Source organism: Morone saxatilis, unplaced genomic scaffold (assembly GCF_004916995.1).
Source record: "Morone saxatilis isolate NCDOM2014 unplaced genomic scaffold, NCSU_SB_2.0 Contig11, whole genome shotgun sequence".
In the NCBI taxonomy this organism is placed as follows: Eukaryota; Metazoa; Chordata; class Actinopteri; family Moronidae; genus Morone; species Morone saxatilis.
In genome coordinates, this window is record NW_023339663.1 from 24540023 (window position 1) to 24546022 (window position 6000).

The window sequence follows — 6000 nt, forward strand, 5'->3', positions numbered from 1 at the left end:
AGACTTTGTCTCTGGAGTATGCATGTATGTATAGCAATATTAAGGCTGTTTCTGGTTAAACAAAATGTTTATCTCTGTAGGGATCCTTTCATAATACAGACACAGACACAATCTGAGCCTGTCAGTGGCAAGTGAATGTTGTGTATATAACATTTAAGCACAGACTTCAAACTTGTTGGACTGACAAACATCTGATCAGTTTTACTCACAAATCAGATCCATTTGCTGTTATAACAAGACATAAGTGTGGTCCTAAATCCGTACTATAAACTAAACCTGAGCAGGTTCTGAGAATACAGTGTATTAAGTATATTGAAAACAGTCAGTATGGATACTAAAAAGCCCTTGACTTTTCAGTGTGCTGCTGATGGACACTATTCTCCCACAATGCAATGCACAGAGGAAATAGAGCAGATGCTCACAGCTTGAAGACATTTAAACAAATTATGGATGTTTGTGAAGGAACTACAGGGAAAATTCAACTAGCAATGACATTACAAGGTTGCCTTACAAAATGTATGTATTCTTGTACACTAAAATCCAAAACAGTACATTAAAAGGACTGTATGTAGTACATACTGTATAGAATTAGTATGTATAGTTTTGGGACACACTATAAGAGTCTACTGCCATGCTAGCTGCTCTTTGAGGCTGTACACAGGCACAGCAGTAATTTGAGCTAAATGCTTAAATCAGCATGCTATGCTAACATGCCCAAAATGAAAATGATAATACTGATGTTTAGCAGGTATAATGTTTGCCACACTCACTATCTTTGTTAGGCATGCTGACATGTTAACTAATGCTAATTTGAGACTTTGGGACCAAAGTCTTTATGATTCATCCTGAGGGTAACATGAATTTCAGTATCACATTTCAATCTATCTAATCTATCTAATCTGTTAAGACATTTTCATTTGGACAAGTGGTGGACCGACCGACAAATGCTGCCATCCACAGACGAGCAAAAAACTAGCTGAAAGTACTAGTTAAAACGCTCAAAGCACCCCCACTGTCCTGTAAACGATGCATATAGTATTATTTGAGCCTATCACAGACCTCTGATCTAGATCTCTTACTGGTGAAAAGTAAAAAAAAAAAATAAAAAAATAAAACAGTTTCATCATTTTTCTTCCTCCAGTCAGCTTTTTGAATGTTTCACATTACACAGTAACTTACAAAAAATTCTGTCCGTCAGTCTTTTCTTTCTCTCGTCCTACACTTTTCTCTCTCTCGTCCTACTCTCTCCATCCATCCCTGAAGGTCACTTCCTCTTTAAAATGCTTAACATGTTTCATAGACGGACACAAAAACACACTACAGTCGAGCGGACATGACACAAGGTCCGGCCGTCCCCATCCCCCACCTGTGGCCCTGCTGGTTGTCACTTGTCTCGACCGACGGCTGCTGTAAGGCCTGAACTGCCAGGCTCAGCCCGTGGAGAGATTAAACTCAGCAGGGAAAGAGGATTTACTCTCCACCGTTTTCTCTCCTCTCTCTCACACACTCTCTCTTCTAACTCTATCTCCTCTCTCTTGCTTTCTTTGTTTCACTTCACTTCATCCCATTTCCAGGCCCTTTCTGTCTATGTATTTATACAGTGTATGCCCATGAAAAAGAATGAGGGAGTGTAAGATTTAGGTAATGATCTACACCATTTACTGATAAATAAATGTCTGTTCTGCAGCTGACCGATATAACTCAGCAAGGATTCAGTTTCCGGTTGGATACTTTACAGCCAGTGTCAATTGGGACTTTCCCAGGTCAAATCATCTGGTTCACAAGAGGTGATACATTTTCCAGGCCCAGAGTTGGCGTTAGATAGTCAGCATTAGAGGCCATTATGACTGAATTCTCGACACCTACAGAAAACTATCATTACATCAACAGGATAGTGACCATTGTTATAAGCAAAAACACCACAGCAATGAGTGCTTCTCATCAAAGACAAAATGAGCAACAAATTCAAGCGTGATGGGAGAGCATTGACTTAAATGGAGACATTAAAAGGGCACCAGTGAATTATTGATCAGAATATTAATAGCAGTAATCCTAAAAGCTGTAAAGGGAGATGTGGAAACAGGATGAGAGGAAGTTTGGAAAGAGCCAGGACACCTGAATAGAGCAGCACGATGCACCATTTATTGTGGCAAGAAGATTGTCATTGTTGTGTTTTATAATTGGACCAAATCCTTATCAGTCTCATTTAACAGTAAAGTCCACCTGCTAATATGTGGACTCGACGGCTGTCATTGTTTCTGCATTTTTTTTTGTCCTGGATGTGTTTCCATGGACGTCCTCATCTGTCTCTGTTTGTCTCCCAGCTCGCCTGTCACATCCATCACCACATCTTTTCCTTCCTACAAAGCCATCTAGTACCAGGCTACCATCTCATGTCACATTGTGGAGATGATTTAGGCAAGGTAAGTTCGTTTCAGAGCGTGTGTATGACTAGAGTGCAGTAGAACAGAGCAGCATGCAGTTATGGCACAGAGCTCCAGACGGGGGACTGGATTAGCACTGTCATAGGCTGACATGATTAACACACAGCCCCAATCATAGAAGAATCCACTGACAAGCTATTTCAGGCAACAAAGAAAAATCCTGTCAAAGAATACAAATGGAAAATTTCCATTCTGAAAACACAAAAACCCAGCTGGGAATACAAGATGGCTTTTTATGAGCAAAAGACTGAAGGGCTGTCAGTGATGAAGGAGCATTGTTGGGAAGACACTACCTGTTGGTCGGAACAGAGGTTGCAATTTGCACACTGTCATGAAAAACAATTTATAACGTACTGATATGACTGATTGATGAAGGACACAATACTGTGGTACTCAGTCACATTCATATATTTACAGTGTTATATGTGTTTTAAGTGTATTAATAATTTACATAAAGATGTGCGACCGTTGCCATCTCGCGCTGGTGATGCCATTTTTGTCAGTCTGCGCAGTAGTGATCAGGGTTAGAGCTACGGTATCAAAGTCCCACCCATACACCAGGCAGACTCAATTGCGAAGAGGGCTCAGCTGTCAATCATTACATTAAACACCCTTTTTATAGCTTCAAATAACTGATTAAAACCAAATTTATTAGTAAAATGACTACAAAATGGGAAGAGCAGTGTGGACCTGGAAGTATCTCTTTTCCACCAATTAGCTCTTATTCAACAACAGTCTACAATAAATAATCTTATTGGAATAAACCAATAGCTGTAGCTGAATAGGGTCGGTGTACGCTACTGTATTTTAATGTCGGTTATAATGGTGAGGTGGTACGCAATGTAAAAAATTTTAGAAACACTGGTTTAATGTACTTAACAAACAGTGACTGTATTGCACCTATGTGTAATGATTACATAAGTACATGTCATTAAAATGTGATTTATTTCCTGTTAAAATAACAATAAGTTCAGGAGAAGAAAATGCTGTTTGATTTGACAGGAGGGGCAGATGGTGAGTTTTTGTTTACGTGTACTTGTACAAGTCAGGATGACGTCACTATTACATTAACCGTCTCCCCTACCATTTGGAAGAACAGATTTTGAGTCTAAATTTGTGGTACTTAACTCAAACCAATTGAGCCATCTGTATCACTTATAGCTGGCAACCATCATGCGCACAAAGAAATCCACTGCTAGCAAATGTTTTAACGTAAGGTATATATATACCATTGCCAATATGAATAATGTTTAATAATATTTGTTTCATTTATTATTTCAAAATATTGAAGGAAATTGGAGTGATAACAAGGTAGATCCAGGGAGATAATGTGTCAACATGAAAAATATAAGCATAATAACAGTTGAGGACATTGACAACTTCACTCTGATCACTGGGGGTGTGACAAATGAAGAGTATAAGAAATACTTGAGGCAAAAAGTATAACTAATAATGTGAAACAATCTCTCTTCATCCCAACTATTGCAGCCAAACACTGTCCACAAGAACACACTCGTGTCTCCCTCATAGGTATATTAAAGAAAAACACATTTGAAGCTATTCTGTCTCTTTGTGGTATGAATCCAGTCCAGTATTCAGTAGACTTTACTTAGACTACTAGAGTTTGGACAGTATTTTGCACTAATATCCATCACTTAACCATTCCACCAGTCTACCGCATTCTCACCAAAACCACCAGAAAAGTCAATTCAATTTAACATTATTAAGTAGACAAACTACACACATTTTCTAAATTTACACAAAGCATCTGGAAGTATTTCTGCAGGTTTGAGTTCGGTTAACATCGACCTAAAAAGAAAAATATATCAATCAGCCATAACATTATGACCACCAGGTGGTTGTTCTGCAGCCCCATACCAACAAACTGTGATGCTCTGTGTGTTCTGACAGCTTTCTATCAAGAACAGCAATTAACTGTTTCGGAGTTTTGAAAGAAAAAATGCTTACAGTAGCTCGTCCTGTTGATCAGACCACCGGTCCATGCTTTCATCCCTACGCACAGTGAAACCGTGTGCCCCCATGACCCTGTCTCTGGTCACCGCTTTTCCTGTCCTGTGGACCCCCTTTTGAAAGGATCAGACCACTGCAGACCGGCGAACACCCCAACAAGAGCTTGCGGTTCTTGGAGATGCTCTGACCCAGTCGTCTAGCCATCACAATATGGCCCTGTCAAAGTCTCGTCGAATCCTCACACTGCCCCATTTTTCTGCTTCTAACTCATCAACTATGAGGACAGAATGTTCCCTTGTCCTGATATTATTCCCCCTACGACAGGTGCCACGATAACCAGATAATAGTTTATTCACTCCACCTGTCAGTGCTCAGAATGTTATGGCTGATATAAAAATAAGTCATGATGCATTTGAGAGATGTTATAGAAATTGCTTATTTACAGTCAGCCTCCTTTGTAAGATTTAATTGAAAACACCTGCAGGCAGATTTAATGAATAATACAATGTCTTCCACTGCATGCTGGAAAGGTGCGGGACAAACAGTCACACTTGTTTTGCATCCTTATAGCAGCCTGTCAGGATATCATAACCTGCCATGACTCTGTACCAAAAAGACTGCTATCAATCAAGCGCTGTGTTCAGTTGAGATAAACAATGTTTGTGACAGAAGTAGGACATCAGGATACTCTGGTTGCACTGAAATTCACAGAAACCAGGTCAGCTTGTCAGTTGTTCAGTTGTATGTTTCTCACGGGTTTATAGAAGCACTAACCTAAATCTGAGGGATTTTTATGATAGCTGGAGCACTTTTCTCTCTCTTTCATGCATTTGTTTTCGCGGATTAGTTAGAGAGGCGGTGGGAAATGGGGCGGTGGGCACAGTGTGACTAAAAAAAATTAGCACTGCTATTTCTGTAACGCTCCTTTTCTTTGTATAATTGCAAGGAAAGCTGCTTGTATAGAACTGAAAAGCACAAAAGTGAACCCTGGGCAGCCAGTGTGTTTCTGGAGGGGCAGCAATTTGACCCTACAGGAAGAACGTGCATGAAGGGGCAATAATGGAAAGCTGATTTCAACACAGTGAGATTTCTTTTTGTTCATAAACGAGTCAAACACTACGAGAGGTGATGTTACTGATTAACTCTGAGTGAAGACAGAATAGAAATTTCTTTAAGGAACATTAAACATCCACTTATTCCCTGTCTCCCTCCTCCATTTGCAAAAGACTTAACCTTTTGTCTTTCATCCGTCTTTATCTTTCCTATTGAAGTCCTCTTTAAAATTAGTACGTAACCCAGACTGCAGCTTAAAACTTTAAGATAATGGATTCATAATAATCTCTGTAATTATAACACAGAAATGCTGACTATGCTTGCTTTCTCTCTTCTGTCCATTTAAACTATAAGTGAGGCAGACTGCAGACCTACCATGTCACAGTATAGAGACAGTGTGTGTGTGTAAGTGTGTGAAGGTTAACACTCCTCTACACACTAAAACTAAAAACATCACACAGGGAAAATTGGTTCAAGGGTAAGAAGGAGAGCAGCAACAGGGCAGACAAGAGTGTAGGTGTGTGTGTGTGTG